Genomic DNA, 16,937 nt, shown 5'->3' with positions numbered 1-16,937 from the left:
GCACATATCCTATAGGTGAGTTAGTAGTTAATGTTTATTTTTAAAAAGTAAACTTAAAAAAAAAAGATTTTATTATTTGAGAGAGAGAGCGCAAGCATGGGTGGGAGGGGAGGGGAGGAGGCAGGGAACCTGACACAGGACTCAATCCTGGGACTCCAGGATCATGACCTGAGCCGAAGACAGAGGCTTTAACCCACTGAGCCACCCAGGCGCCCCTGTCTGATAAGATTTTTAATAAAAACCATGTTTATGCCTGTGCAGCTGCTGTTCTCCTCTGGAGGCAGTCCTGCACATCTGCTCAGTATTGAGTCTGAGTGTTTTACTTTCAGTGCACGGCAACAGTCAATCCCATCCTCAGCATATGGCTGGACAGATACCCCCTAGTGGACCATGACCTCATAGGATGTATTTTAGGTACCTGAAGAGTAAAAGCATTATAAGTTTATTGTAAAAATTTAAAATAGTGTGAGTAGGGGCACCTGGGTGGCTCAGTGGGTTAAGGCCTCTGCCTTCGGCTCAAGTCATGATCTCAGGGTCCTGGGATGGAGCCCCACCATCAGGCTCCTGGCTCAGTGGGGAGCCTGCTTCCCTCTCTCCCTCTGCCTGCCTCTCTGCCTACTTGTAATCTCTCTATCAAATAAATAAAAAAAAAATCTTTAAAAATAGTTTGAGTAAAATAAAGCATGCATATGTTTTATTAAAAACTAGAAAGAACAACATTAGAGTCATATAAGTAATGAGGATTTCAACTCAAAATAACTATAAAATACAAAACATGTGAAAGAGTACATGGGATTGGGATGAATAACATAATGGATACAACTAGCTATGAATTAAAATGCTGTAAATTCATTTCAGAGGATGCTTTAAAAAAATCTAAAACTTTTTTTTTTAATAAGGGACATGAGCATAGAACCTATGAATGAGGAAAATTTAGTGAGACTAATACTTAGAATAATCCATTAACTAGTCACATTAAAATAAAGCACTTTATCACAGAATAAAGAAAATCTTGCAAACTGACAAGAAAAAAACAGACCACTTTAGAACAACAATGGGACCGAGCTATAAATTTTGATCAAACCCGGGTGATACAAGTCTAGAAAAATAGCTCATAAAAAATGAAGAAGTGATAAGCGTTAATTCAAGATTTTTCTATACTATATATTTGTAGTCAAAATGTCCAAAATGAAGCTATTATGCTAAATGAAATAAGTGACAGAAGGACAAACGTACGATTTCTCCTATATGAGGTTCTTAGAGTAGTCAAATTCATAGACAATAGAGATACAAAGTAGAATGGTGGTTTTCGTGGGCCTGGGGGGAGTGAGGCTGGGAAGATTGTGTTTAATGATACAAAAACATTTCAGTTGGGGAAACTAAAAAAGCTCTGAAGACGGACTGCGACGTACTTAATACCACATGTGATGGTTGATTTTGTGGGTCTACTAGGCTAGACCATGGCAACCACATTATTTGGTCAGATATTATTCTGGATGTTTCTTTCAAGTGCTTTTTGAATTAACATTTCAATCAGCAGATTACCCTCCTGTAATGAGGGTAGGCTTCATCCACTGAAAGGCATTAATAGACAAGCAGTAACTTGCATAAGTTTAGAAGGAATTTTGTCTATGACTGCTTTGGGTTTGCACTGAAATTCTTCCCTGAGTCTCCAGTCTGCCAGGTTACCCTGAAGATTCTGGACTTGCTTAGCCGACATAATAGTGTCACCCAATCTTTTTAAAATAAATCTCTCTCTATACAGATGTATATGTACAGACATACACCAGTTTAGTGCTGTTTTTCTGGATAATTCTAATATGCAACAGAACCAAATACTTAAAAGTGATTAAAATAATACATTTTATATTATTTTTATCACTATAAAAATGATTATTTAAAACGTTTCTAAGAAATTTTACGATGCGGGGCGCCTGGGTGGCTCAGTGGGTTAAAGCCTCTGCCTTCGGCTCAGGTCATGATCCCAACATCCTGGGATTGAGCCCCACATCGGGCTCTCTGCTCAGCAGGGAGCCTGCTTCCTCCTCTCTCTCTGCCTGCCTCTCTGCCTACTTGTGATCTCTGTCTGTCAAATAAATAAATAAAATCTTTAAAAAAAAAAGAAATTTTACGATGCAAAAGTATACCTTGAAAACACTATAAAAAAGTATTCGAGTAAAAAGAGAAAATTCTAAAACAATGCCTTGGTGGACATTTGTTTAAAGGCAAATGGTTCATAAAGTTTTATTGGCAATCACTTACTTTAAATTTCACTTTCTTATTCTTTGCTCAGTTATTGCCTACACTTAAAAGTACTTTTGTTGTTTATACATTCATACAGCTCTAACACATAATGCAGTCTTGCTCATTTTGGGAGTACTAAAACTTTTTTGTTGGTGTTTTTTATTACAACATTATAGCCAAATGGAGAGTCCCAATGAAATCCCTCAAATCCCATGAGACAATTTATAGTTTTGTGTAATTATTCACAGCAGCCAAATTTTGCTGTATTATTTTATGTCCAGAAGGTAAGTTACTTGCTGCAGTAGAACCCATTAATAGGTGAGATCAGAGGAAATTACACATGAAGATAAGTGTCAAAAAAGCAGCAAAGTCAGTGACATCTCACCACACCACTGAGAAGGATCTGACTGCCTGGGAGGGGGGCAAGTCCATAAGTAAATTAATTTCTCTACTTTTGAACTTTAACATGAATCCCTAAAAATGTAGTTTAGCCTTACTATAAAATATATTCTTATACAAGATTACATGCTAGGAAATATCTAGACAAGAACTGGACTGGAAAATAACCCAAGGGAGTCATTGCAACTGCTTCATGGTGATTTTGCGCCGCTTCCAGTCAGCGAACGGGAGAAGAATTACGCACAAATAAGTCATCTGCAAGAGATTGGGAGCAGGGGACAACAGTCGAAAAGACTGCTGTCCCGAGCTACTCCACAGTCTCACTTTTATAGAAACAATAGCCAACAGAAGAACCGAAGGTCACACATTAGTCACATGTCTTGTGGAAAAGTGAGAAGGATCAAGTTTATAGTTAACCAAGCACATTCAAAGGACTCATCTAATAACAATAGCGCTTCTGGGAAGACAAAGGAGCGACGGGGCGGAAAAGGGAAGCAGGCGGTATTTCGGTATTTCGGTATTTCGTTCCACCCTGAGCTGACCCGTGCTCTCTAGGTTTCCCTGAAACAGGCTGCGTTCTGCCCTGGGCGGGCCAGGCATCCCCAGCTGCCCAGCTTCATGGTCAAAGACGTGTTGCCAGTATGTTTTTCTTAAGGGCGTATCTAAATGTGCTTGGTAACTAGTTATAAATTGACTCCTAAAGTGTATCCTCGTACCTCCAGGGGTTATAGTTTAAGTAACACATTGTTCTGAGGGGCAGTTGCAATTTTGCTTTGCTATTTTGTGAAGATTTATATTTAAGAAAGATACCAACTTCTTTCCTAGTTGTAAATCCTGAAGGAATCAAACAATGCCATGAAAAGACTATGGAAAAGTATATATGGAAATAGGAAAAATATATAGAATATGTGCAATATTTTCAAAATAGAGTGAGACAGCAGTCCTCACACGGTGCACAGTACCACCACCAACTGGGAACTTGTTAGAAATGTGGATTCTTGGGGCACCTGGGTAGCTTTGATGAGGAAACAGGAGGCTGGCTGAGGACAAAGCAAAAGCTGGCGCCTTGCACCCCCTCTTCTCCCGCTCCCCTCCATATGTGTAGCATTGCTCAGGCACCCCTGACTGCCATAAAATGATAAATAGTTAACTTGCTGAGATCACAATCCTGCACGACAGAAGTCTCCCTTGGTTTGCAAATTTCCTTGAGATTATAACAAAGAAGTTACCTTATCAATAGCCCAATTTCCAAAGACACAGAACTCAGTTCCTCAAGCCCTAATTTCACCCTCCCCTCCATAAAAAACTGAAGGAGGCGGAGGTAGAAGGAAAAGTAAATAAAGTTAAATTTTTTCTAAACCTAAATCTCATTAACAAGGATGCTTGATAGCAGGAATGTAACATTCCACCAGACTTCCAATTGTCTTTACTTGATAGCAACTAAGCCTTCAATATCCTGATAGTATTCTTTGCCCCAATAGCCCTTCTGAACACCCCTTTGTCCTCACCTACCCAACTCCTGTGTATATAACCAACCACTCCTAACAACCCGGGGCAGCCGCATCTCCGCCTGCCCACAGGCCCTGTCCCCGGGCCCTGTCCCCGTGCTCTAATAAATCACCTTTTGCACCAACGATGTCTTAAGAATTCTTTCTTTAGTCGTCGGCTCTGAACCTCCTCACCCCACTGAACCTGACTTAGGTTCTGGGACTTCATCAGCTTGGTGGGTTAAGCCTCTGCCTTTGACTCAGGTCACAATCTCAGGGTCCTGGGATCGAGCCCTACATCAGGCTCTCTGCCTGGCGGGTAGCCTGCACCCCCCCGCCCCGTGCCTGCCTCTCTGCCTACTTGTGATCTCTCTCTCTGTCAAATAAATAAATAAAATATTAAAAAAAAAGAAAAGGGAATTCTCAGGGACGCCTGGGTGGCTCAGTCATTTAAGTGTCTGCTTTAGCTCAGGTCATGATGGAGTCCTTGCTTGGTGGGGGGAGCCTGCTGCTCCCTCTGCCTGCTGCTCCCCATGCTTGTGCTCCCTCTCTTTGGCAAATAAATCAAATCTAAAAAAAGAAAAAAGAAAAGAAATGTGAATTCTCCTACTTCTGACTCAATGAGAACCTTTGGGGGTGGAACCCAGCAGTCTGTGTTCATGGGATTCTGATAGAAGCTAAAGTTTGGGAAGCAGAGCAAACGAAAAACAAGAATAATATAAGGACACTGGACATAAGAAAATATTTAAGCTTAAAATTTTGGTGCTAACACTTCAATGGATCCTGAAAATTTTGAATCACCATATGATCCTTATTTCCCAGAACAATGCCAACTCTTTACATACCCACCCTCCCTGAAAGTGAATGTAGGGACTGAGATATTTGCACATCAATGCTCAGAGCATTTCTGCCAGAGGATTTCTGGCAAACGCCAAAAGAGGCCAAAAGAGGGGAACGATTCATGTCTATCAACAGATGAGTGGAAAATCAAAAGTTGCAAATATATGCAATGAAATATTGTTCAGTCTTAGAAAGGAAGTCTCATGTATATTATTACATTAATGAACCTTGCAAATGTGCTTAAATGAGCCAGACACAAAAGGACAAATATTGTAGGATTTCACTGACATGATGCACCTAGAGTAAGAAAATCAAGGAAGTGGAAAGTATAATACAGATTACAAAGGCTGGAGATGAGGTGAGGAATGGGGATTGTTTAATGGGCAGAGTTCCTCCTTGGAATGATGAAAAGTTCTAGCAATAGTGGAGATGGTAACACAATATTGTGAATGTACTTAAGATCATTTAAATTGTACACTGAAAAATGGCTAAAAGGATAAATTTTATGTTATATATATTTTATCACATTAATAAAAAACTGTCACCTGGGTGGCGCAATAGGCTGAGCGTGTGATTCCTGATTTCTGCTCAGGTGGTCATCTCAGGGTTGTAGGACTGAGCCCCCACTGGGCTTCACACTCAAGTGTGGAGTCTGTTTGGGACGCTCTCTCTATCTCTCTAGCTGCCCCTCCCCCCACTCTCTCTCTAAAATATATCTTTTTTTTTTTTTTAAGATTTTATTTATTTACTTGAGAGAGAGAGAAAGCATGAGGGGAGAGGGTCAGAGGGAGAAGCAGACTCCCCTGGAGCCCAATGCAGGACTCAATCCCGGGACTCTAGGATCATGACCTGAGCTAAAGGCAGTCACTTAACCAACTGAGCCACTCAGGCGTCCCTTCTTTTTTTCTTTAATTTAACTTTGCTTATTTATTTGAGACAGAAAGAGAACAGGAGAGAGATCATGAGCAGAGGGGAGGGGTAGAGTGAGAAGCAGGTTTCCCAATGAGCAGGGAGCCTGATACCGGACTTGATCTGAGGACTCTGGAATCATGACCTGAGCTAAAGGCAGATGCTTAACCAACTGAGCCACCCAGGCACCGTAAAATAAATCTTTAAAAAACCCCAAACTGTCAAGGTTACTAAAAACAAGGAAACTGTCACAACCATGAGGAACCTAAGAAGACATGGGGGCTAAATGCAATGTGATATCCTAGAAGGAACCCCGGAACAGAAAATGGATTTTGGTAAAAACTAAGTAAATCTCAATCAAGCATGACTCCTGTTACTAATAATGTATGAATATTCATTTATCAATTGCATAAAATGTATCGATATAACATGTTAACGGTCGGGAAAACTGGGTATGGGGTAAATGAGAACTTCCTGTACTATCTTAGTAATTCTGCTTTAAATCTAAAATTGTCTGAAATTAACTGTCTACTGAAATAATTAGATAATAAAGAAGTCAATAAATTTGGACACTTTGCCAAAAGAGCAATAAAGCACATAAAAAATAGTATCACATGGGGCACCTGGGTGGCTCAGTGGGTTAAGCCTCTGCCTTTGGCTCAGGTCATGATCTCAGGGTCCTGGGATCGAGCCCCACATCGGGCTCTCTGCTCAGCAGGGAGCCTGCTTCCCCCTCTCTCTCTGCCTGCCTCTGCCTGCTTGTGACCTCTGTCAAATAAATAAATAAAATCTTAAAAAAATAGTACCACAAATTATTATAGAATTGTAGGTTAAGTAAGACTATGATACACTTATTTTAACTTAAAAAAGACAGGCTATACCTATTGTTGACAAAGAGGTGTTCCAAATGGAACACTGATAAAGAGCTGGTGGGAGTATAAAATGGCACATTCACACTGGAAACCAATTTGGCCAATTCTTAAAAGTTAAACATTCAGCTGTGAGCGACACCCCCTTCTCAGGTATTTATGTATAACATCCATTCTGGTAGTAGGTCAGCAAGATAAACACACTGTGTCATAACACAGCCAATGGAAGACCACTCAGTGATAAAAAGGAATGGACACAACAGGGATAAATCTCAAATTAGCTGTACGAGGATACACTTTAGGAGTCCATTTATACAAAAATTGAATGAAAAGCAGCTGTGCAAAAGTAGTCTGTAGGATTCCAAGTATATAGAAAAATTAAAGAAATGCAAATTAGTGTAAAATGACATAAATCGCTAGACTCTCCCACATCCACCGCACTCTTAAGGCATTTTTCCGCTGCTGCAAACTTGACAGTGTTTAACGAGGCCAGAGCTGTGAGTGAAGATGTCCCCACATTCGCAGTTCTTGTAAGGACTCTCAAATCCGTGTGAACTCTCCGTTGTGCAGTGAGACTGGAGTCGTAGCACAGAAACTTCCCACACCTGCTACAGTAAGAAGGCCTTTCTCCATTGTGATCTGCCTGACATCCAGTGAGAGTGGAGCTGCAACTGAAGGCCTTCCTCCGTTGCTGCACTCATCAGGCCTTTCTCCAGTGTGCATTCTCTAGTGTCGAATGAGTGTGAAGCAGTACCTAAAGAATTTCCCACATTGGTGGCACTCATAAGGCCTTTCTCCAGTGTGAACTCTCTGATGAATAATGAGGAGCTGTCCATAAAGAATTTCCCACATTCTCTCCACTCAAAAGCCCTCTCTCCAGTGTGGATTTTCTGGTGTTCAACGACTTTGTCTTTGCGGCTGAAGGCTTTCCCGCATTCACTGCACTCATAAGGCTTTTTGCCGCTGTGGATTTTCTGGTGCTCAGCAAGTTTATGCTTGCGGGTGAAAGCTTTCCCACATTCACTGCACTCATGTGGCCTTTCACCAGTGTGAACTCTCTGGTGTCTAACGAGCGTGGAGCGATTCCTAAAAAATTTTCCACATTCACTACAACCATAAGGTCTTTCTCCCGTGTGGATTTTCTGGTGACCAACAAGTTGGGAAAGTCTAAGGAAACCCTTCCCACATTGGTTGCACTCAAAAGGCCTCGGATTGCTGTGAATACTCTGATGGTCACCGAGGCCAGGTTATCTGTGTGAAGAATCTTCCACATTCCGGGTTCTCATAAAGCCGATCTTCGTCATAGCCTTTCAGGTGCTGACAGGGGTGGGACTTTCGGAGGAAGGCCCTCCCAAACTCCCGGTACTCATAAAGCTTTCCTCTTCTGGGGCTTTTCTCACGGTCCACAAATATATGTTTATGGCTAAAGGTTTTCCCACACGGGGTGCACTTACAATAATTCTGCTCATTCAGAAAGGCCTCTCCACCTCCTGTGTCCCAGTATGGCTTTCGTATAACATGAGGAACCTGTGGCTGGAGAAGGCCTGAGCTGGCTGGGATGGCGTTCCCACTATCCCTGCGTATAAAGCCTGTCTCTGTCACGTGACCTCTGCAGTTCTTCACAAACGGACGCCTCCCCTCACCGCTTCTGGAAAGTTTCTCTCTAATTTGTTGCTTTTGGTGCTGCAAATGCTTTCCCCCACAAGTTTGCGGGCCTCGCTCAGGGCGTGTTCCATCACGCTCAGCCCAGCGCAAAAAGTCCTTCCAGAGCATGCTACACCGCTCCCAAGGCTGGGACTTCTGGGTTGGAGTCCTGACCTGTGACCCTCCTACAGAATCACCTTGCTCCAAAGGGGCCGCCTCGTCCTGGGCTCCGTGCCAGCAACCTGTAAGCAGAGAAATGCTGGGAAAGTGCCAGCTGACTTCAGTGGCAGGAGGTGGCCCCACTGAGGCCACAGGACTGACAGGCTAGGAGGATTCAAGACAGGAAGAGGAAGCCCTGTGGTGCGGAGCTCAGCCTGGCAAGCCCCTGTGATGGGAGAGCCCTCACTCTGGGAAGGACATGAGGGAGAGAAAGTGTGGGGAGGAGAGGAAGGCTCCCCAACCTCCTCCTCTGCAGGTGACTTTCAACAAGGCCGGAGCTGCTGGGGACCGCTGAGCACTGACACAAGACTGGGTCCTACGCAGAAATGCAGAAATGGGTGACTGCAACACAGTGGCCGGTGTTCATAGAGTATTTAAAGATATGTGCGGCCATCACAATACCTCAGGATAGGCCATATGTCAAGTGTACTGTAAAGGGACCAAAGGGAAAGGATGACAGACGGAAGCCACAAAAGCAGGGGAACAGGGAAATGCAGGGTTGTAAATGATCATGGGAAAGAGGAGGTAGAAATGAGGTATGACCACTGTCCCTGGAAGCATACAGTGGGGAACCCAGCCCCGATACCACACCCATTCCCAGCCCCCAGCCCCCAAGCCCCAGGGCCATGTCCTATTGCCACTGATGGAGTAATGGCCACGCTGTCAGGCACCCAGCCCCACCCCCCCGACTTCTTCAAGATGAGCACTTCTGTGGGGCCTGGAATGGGCCAACCCAGGTGAAACACAGGAAAAGGGAGTGGAAAGCATGCCCCCACAGTGATCCTTCAAACAACATCCACATTCTAAAAGCAAAACAAATTCAAAGGAGGGTCTTGCAGAACCAGTGGTCTGTACAAATAGAGACCACACTAGTGGCTGAAACTGCCAGCACAGGTGTGCCCCAAGGAATGTCAGTGAGGAGGAGGACGGCATGAAGCCAAACACCAGATCGATGATGAGCAAGACCACTGGGATTTCTCAGACAAACTCGGAGCAGAAGTGCACTGGGCCCAGACCTGGCTCCCATAAATGTGTGCTGGGAATCCAGGAGGGAAGCAGTGACTGTGATGTGGGTGGGAACGATAGAGTTACCCCTGGGAAACAGAAAACCAGCGTCCAGCTCAGGACACTGCAGTGGGTGCAAGGGCCTTACCTAACGATGACAAAAGTGCCAAGGTCTCCAGCATCACACTGTGGTACAGGCTTCTCTGAGCCTCGTCAAGGAGCCCCCACTCCTCCCGGGAGAAGTGTATGGCCACGTTCGTAAAAACCACAAGGCCCTGCCAAAATGGGGACGGTTCAACCAAGGTGCAGCTTCTCCCCCAGGATCTTCAGCACCACCCCCCACCCCAACTTCCCGATGTGAAGAGATGCAAGGTCTGGTGGCACCGGGCCTCTCTCTGTCACTGCCACTGATCGCCACACCCAGAATGCGGGAGAACAAGTGGCGGAGGGTACAGAAAGCCTCACCTAGGCTCTGGGGCTGCAGGAAGGGGAGGCACTCTGCTCTATCAGTAAATGTGGCTCAGGTCCCCCAGGTCTTGCCTGCCAGACAACAAAAGCTGGACTTATCTCTCCTCCATATGCACCACAGCCCAGGACCTGGGGTCAGACACTCCTGTGCTTGTTCGCCCACGTGTCGCTCTTGCAGCTACGGATCTGGCCCCTCCACTTCGGCCACTCAGTGCTGAGGCCCTCCAGCCTGCTCTGCAGGCAACGCCACAGCTGCCCAGCACGCCGCTGTGTGGGTGGGGTCTGGGAAGTCGTTTGCAAATGGAATCAACAGCCAATGTGGCCCCATCCTGCCCCAGAAACCCAAGTTCCTTAGAACCAGAGACCACTAGGGTCCCTTTGTGGTTCTCCCCACCTGGCCCTGCCACCTGTGGCACACTCGCCCTCCCAAACCTAACGTCAGTACTGCACAGACTCTTGGTCCTCAGCTACATTGCCGCTGCACACGCTGTCCTGCAGGCAGTCACGAACAGCCTGTGTTCACCTGACCCACATCCAGAGCCCAGCATACTGACCTCCCCACCGCAGGCCTAGCAACGCTGCTGGCCGTTCCATTTTAACCTCAACTCCTCTACCAGCCTGAACGAAACAATCGGGTTTGACCAAGAGTCACCACAACGCTGATGAGTCCAAGAAGAGATAATGAGCCCTGTCCTGAGCTCACCGACATCTGACCGCCTTCGTGCAGATGCTTCAACACCTACCTCCTACCCTTGACCCCGGGAGCCTTTCAGACTCCACCTGCACCCCTCAGAGGCACACCTCCCTGCAACCCCCGTCCCCCACTCTGGTTTCTCGCCTGCCTTTGTGACGTCCACTACCACCACCCAGGCTCCCAAAAAGGATTCAGTTCTTGGCCTCCTTCTGCCCCTTCTCACCTGCACAACCTCATGATCCCCTCTCTGAAAACTGAGGCACAGCGACACTTCAGTCCACATTCCGGCCACTGTGCTGTGGCTGTCTGCAATGTGAATGCCTCCCCAAAACTCCAGACCTGTGTGTCCCTCGCCAACTAGGTACCCCTACTCAGGAGTCTCTGGAACATCTGTGACATCGGTGACAAAACCTGACCTCCTATTCCCTCTGAAAAGCCCTGTGACTACTCACTTCCCCATCTCAACTGACAGAACATCCAAACTTCCAGGGAAACCCAAAGGCCTTGGGGCTGTCCCTGACTACCCCCACTTCACAACCCAGACGCCCTCACTTGCCGCATCACTAACCGTGGGCAATTTGTGCAGAAGAACTGTCCAGAAGGCACCAGTCCTCTACCTCCCCAGCCACCACCCCCTGTCCAGCCATCAGCAGGACTCACCTGCAGTGTCACCAGTTCACTATTCCCACCTTCACTTAGCCTCTCATCCACACTGCGGCTAGACAGAGCCCTTTCAGCTCTGAATGGTATCACCAGGCTCTTCTGCTCCAAACCTTCTCTAGCTCCTACTTCCTTCAGATCAGAGGCTCACGACCCAGTGTTGTGATTGTGGATCTGGTAACTGTGTGCCTCCACCCCCAGCACTCCCCTTCCCACCCCATATTCCCACCATACACAGGAGCCTTGCAGTTCCCTGGGCATTCCAACTCTCACCCCATCACCTGAGCAATCCGGAACCTGTGCTCAGGACGCCCTTCCACATCTCACCCCATCAGCTGCCAGAAATGGGCAACACTCCATAGGATCCAGGGCTCAGTTCAAAACCCTGAGCTTTGGTGAAACCACAGGGATTTTAGGCCCAAGGGAGGAAGAAGTCCAGGTGAACAATCTCAGGATACCACCATTCTTTCTATGGGAGTAGCAAAACCATCAGGGTGACAACTGGGGTGCGTGAAGGTCTGTCACATCCTCCATTCACCCGTACAGGGTCCATAAGCATTTCTGCAAACGCCATGGGAACCTGTGGGAAGAGGGAGGCCATGAGAAAGGTGCAACCATCATAGGATCCTACAGACTGAACTGGACCACCCCTGCCCACGCTGGAGCACAGTGATCTCCGTCTGATCACTAAGCTCTCAGCTCCTCTGACTTCGGTGCCATATCCTTCGGTGCACGTCCTGCAGCTATGTGACTGCAGAGGGACTGAGTCTCCTGAGCTTCAATTCCTTTCCTGAAAAATGGGGTTAACGGTGGTCCCCACCTCACAGAGCTGATAACAGTATTAAACACGATTAATACACAACTTGGCAGCCACTGTTATCTGTGGGATTAGCAATTCTGTATGTTGTCAGTGCAAATAAAGGGACAGGGTTTTAAAAACATGGGTCTGCACTACTTCTGCTTTTTAAATTTTTCAGAAGATGTGATATATAACATTCTATGGTTGGCAAATACCACAGATAAATTAATTTTGCAATTTTATTAAGTATTGCCATGTTTACCTTATTGAAGGAATTAACTTCTAGTTGCCTCCTCATGTGTACATATAGAGATGACAACTGGTTACCTGATGTCTTAACCGATAAATGTTTCATACATTCACGCACAACACACAATCAGCTGTAGGGAGAGTCTGAGCAGGCAGCTCAGCTACTCTTCCCTTCTGCGAACAACCCCACCTCCTACATAATCCCCTGAAGGGCGCTCGCAGGACCCCTTTACTGAAGTTCTCCTTCCTTCCTCTGACACTCAGAGGTGGAGGAGATGACAGTGCCCCTGTCTGGGACACATTTGCTCCCCAAATATGACTATTCCTTGGTCTCACAGGGATCAACTGACCTGCAGGGCTGAGAGTCCATACACCCACCCCCACCCAGGCCAGCAAACTTACAGCCTCCAGGCATGCTTTTCTAGGCACAGGCCAGAACACCTTCTATGTCAGGTACGCTCCTTCACGGAGCATTAAGGATGCTGAATCCCCTACACGCTCCATCTCAGCCCTCCTGACACCACAGAGCCCATCAGCAATAACCACCTTAGGACTCGCTCCTTGATCTTGCCTTCAGGCCCTGCTCTGCCGCAGTGTACAACCCCCACTTCCTGACAGCCCAGCCCCTCTTGTCCTCCAGCCTGTTACCTCCAAGTACTCATGTATGAGTACTGTATCTCCATCCGCGGTATCTCAGCATCGCCCAGTCCAAAACCAAACTCAGGATCTCCCACCTCCTACTCCCTGGGCTTGCTCCCCACCCTCCACCCTTTAGATGTTCAGGCCAAGAAGCCTGGACATGGCCCTTCTCTCGCTACCTCTACTTACAGGTGTGTGTAATGCGGCCTGAAACCCCGTGGGTTCCGTTGTGGACTCCACGCAGGATCTCATCTCTGCTCCGCTATCTCCGCTCCGGTCCCCATCCTGCGCTCCCCTGCGTTAAACTTGTGACTCTGCGCAGGGGCCTCTCTCATCCCCGCCCCTTCCGACCCTCCGCGGACCCGGCTGCCCACGCCCCGGCTGCCCAGGCCGCCACTGCAGGCGGCACTCCGCCTCGCCCTCCGCTCCCCACACCCGCGAGAGGCCCGCCTCCCCCCACCACCCGGCCCCGACTCAGGAGCACCTGCCGGGCCCTCCCCCGCCACGCCCCACCGCACCGACGGAGCTGGGACCGTACGCCGGGGCGCCCTCTGCTCCCACCCCGCCGGCCCGGCTGCGGGGAGCTGTGTGGGCGCCCCTCCATCCCGCTGCAGCGCTCGGGGCGGGGGGCGGGCGGCTGGGGGTCTAGGGGTCGCAGCACCCACCGGAGCCGGCTTCATCGGCGCGTCCTCCACCAACGACCGGCGGGAAGAGTGGGGCGGGGAGCGGCGGGCGACCGGGCGGAGACAGGAGAGCCTCGCAGCGGCCTCCGCGACGGGGACAACGCCTCTCCCCGCGCTTTCCGTGTACTTCAGTCACGACTCTGGTCGCATTAAACCAGAAAAGGTCCCAAGAACAACAGTAGAACCCGACACTACAGGGGCGTCGTCGGAAATCCCGCCCCCGCCCGAAGCGCACGCGTGAACACCTTGGGAGGGGGGCTGTCCCCGCCGCTGCGGCCGCACGGCCTTCTGGGTAATGTAGTTTCCGCGCCGCTACTGCGCAGACACAGGCCGTAGGTAATTCCTGCCAGAGGATAAAGGCTCGGTGAAGTACGGAGAGCTCTGAGAAATGGAGTTCCGGGTTCTGCAGGGGGCGGGGCTTCGCTGGTTCTTAAAGGAGAGATAGGCAGGCGTCACAGAAACCTCCCGAGACCTCTTTTTTCCAGGTTCCGGGAATCGCAGCGTATTTCCAAAAGCCTGCACACAGAAAGGGACACAGCACACCGTGACGTTACTCGCCGCCTCGAGTAGCTCTCAGCTATCTTGTTGCTTGCCAAAGACCGGAATACTGACCCTTTAGAATCCTTTTTACAGGCTCCAATAGTTTCATAGGAAAAACTTCCAAAGGGCCGCCTGGGTGGCTCAGTGGGTTACGCCTCTGCCTTGGGCTCAGGTCATGATCCCAGGGTCCCAGAATCGAGCCCCATATCGGGCTCTCTGCTCAGCGGGAAGCCTGCTTCCCCCTCTCTCTCCCCCTGCCTCTCTACTTGAGATCTCTCTCTCTGTGTCAAATAAATAAATAAAACTAAAAAAAAGAAAGAAAAGAAAAACTTCCAGGGGTGACTGGGTGGCTCAGTCCTTTAAGTGTGGGGCTCTTGATTTCAACTCAGGCCTTGATCTCAGGGTCATGAGATCCAGCCTTGCCTGGAGATCCATGCTCAGCATACAGAATCTGCTTGAGATTCTCTCCCTTTGCCCTTAACCAACCAGCTAACTAACTAACTAGATAGGGAGGGAGGGAAGACGGGGAGGGGAGGGGAAGGGAGGGGGGTGGAAGGGAGGAAGGGCCTCCAGACAGGGCTGTGGTGGGGAAATTGAAAGAGGGGTTTGAGAAGGCCCTGAAGCAGTTAGAAAGGGTGAGGATGCGCCTCTGATTCCCACTGAAAACATTCCTCCTGTGTGTTCCAACCTAGAGAACAATACTTCAATTCACATAATATTAATTACTGAATATCTGAGATATGTCCCATGTCTTTAAAACTCTGAAACCTGGGACGCCTGGGTGGCTCAGTTGGTTAAGCAGCTGCCTTCGGCTCAGGTCATGATCCCAGCGTCCTGGGATCGAGTCCCACATCGGGCTTCTTGCTCAGCGGGGAGCCTGCTTCTCCCTCTGCCTCTGCCTGCCATTCTGTCTGCCTGTGCTTGCTCTCTCTCTCTCTCTCTCTCTGATAAGTAAATAAAATCTTTAAAAAAAAAAAAAAAAGTAACATGTAGAGACAACTACAGCCTATTAAAAAAAAAAAAAACTCTGAAACCTATCTGAAAAAAAGACTTCTCACATGCCATCTTCTACCTTAACAGTGTATGCCTTCCTGACAACTTGGCCATGTGTGCAACAGGAGGACATCCTATCCCTGAGATAAAAGAGTTGAGTAGCCATAGTCTCATCTCTTTGCTGGTTAGTGATTATCGTTTCATCTGTAACTGCAGCAACGGTGAATGCACAGAGAGTGGAGATTATCTCTGGAAAAACACTTGTGAAATTGATAATATTGAATGCTATTAAAAATGTTTTTCTGCTTGGCGGGGAGCCTGCTTCCTCCTCTCTCTCTCTGCCTGCCTCTATGCCTCTATGCCTACTTGTGATTTCTGTCAAATAAATAAATAAAATCTTAAAAAAAAGTTTTTCAAGGGGGGCGCCTGGGTGGCTCAGTAGGTTAAGCTGCTGCCTTCGGCTCAGGTCATGATCTCAGAGTCCTGGGATCAAGCCCCGCATTGGGCTCTCTGCTCAGCAGGGAGCCTGCTTCCTCCTCTCTCTCTGCCTGCCTCTCTGCCTGCTTGTGATCTCTGTCAAATAAATAAATAAAATCTTAAAAAAAAATGTTTTTCAAGGAAAAAAGCAAAAATCGTTCTAGAGAAATATATCTGTGACAAGTGGGGGTAGAGTTAAGATCAGTGAAGTCTGAGCAAGAGTCACCGAGTTTAGGGAGTTAGAGAATGAGGCAGAGACTGCAACCTTGGCTTCATTCTTGGTTTGGTCCCAAAATGTGACTATTTTTAATACCTGAAAACATCGTGCAGCAACGGCCTGTGTAGGGAGAGGAACACACAATACTTACAGAGTTGCCAGAAAGATAAGGAAAAAAGGAAGTTGTTCTGTTGTGTCTTAAGTGATCTGTGACTGGTCAATAAGCACTTACAGAAATTGGAATAATAAACAGTCCCTTTAGAGGAACTCTAGCACATAGCAGCACATTTTGAAAGGGCTCCAGAATAAAAACAGGACAGGACCCACTCTAAATTGTGTCCCTGCAGGTCAAACAGATAATGGCCCACTTCCCAACCAACCACTTACTGACAAAGATACCTGTAGATACTGTATATAGAAGGAACACTGGAAAAAGGATTGTGCCATCTTATGAAACAAAAACCAAGACAAAGAAAACACCTCAAGCAAGGTCAATGAGGGTGCTCTGAGGAAGGAAAAAGTGCCTAATAACCAAGATGAATTAACCGATGGTCATCCTAATCAATTCCTGATAGAGTGGGTTACTCTTTCTACATTAAAAACTGACACCATGGGGTACCTGGGTGGCTCAGTGGGTTAAAGCCTCTGCCTTCGGCTCAGGTCATGATCCCAGGGTCCTGGGATGGAGCCCTGCATTGGGCTCTCTGCGCAGCAGGGAGCCTGCTTCCACCTCTCTCTCTCTGCCTACTTGTGATCTCTGCCTCTCAAATAAATAAAATCTTTAAACACACACACACACACACACAAAACTGACACCATTGCTCAGTCTCTTTCTCAGAATGTAATCTATTTAAATTAACAAATACATTTTCTCTATTTCAAGCCTTAATTTTAACACCTGG

The 16,937-nt window shown here is 47.4% G+C and overlaps 1 long non-coding RNA gene and 1 pseudogene across 1 annotated transcript; both read right to left on the bottom strand.

Annotated features, from left to right (window-relative positions):
* Positions 1–666: 666 nt before the first annotated feature.
* Positions 667–7,995, bottom strand: LOC132005924 (zinc finger protein 17-like; annotated as a pseudogene).
* A 1,308-nt stretch (positions 7,996–9,303) lies between these two features.
* Positions 9,304–14,216, bottom strand: LOC132005237 (uncharacterized). Its single transcript, XR_009400770.1, has 3 exons — positions 13,791–14,216; positions 11,712–12,018; positions 9,304–9,891 (listed from the first exon to the last, which is right to left on the bottom strand). It is a non-coding gene; the product is annotated as an uncharacterized LOC132005237 (long non-coding RNA).
* Positions 14,217–16,937: the final 2,721 nt, after the last annotated feature.

Source organism: Mustela nigripes, chromosome 17 (assembly GCF_022355385.1).
Source record: "Mustela nigripes isolate SB6536 chromosome 17, MUSNIG.SB6536, whole genome shotgun sequence".
In the NCBI taxonomy this organism is placed as follows: Eukaryota; Metazoa; Chordata; class Mammalia; order Carnivora; family Mustelidae; genus Mustela; species Mustela nigripes.
The sequence above is the reverse complement of the archived record's forward strand: the minus strand, read 5'-3'. Positions and strand labels throughout refer to the sequence as shown.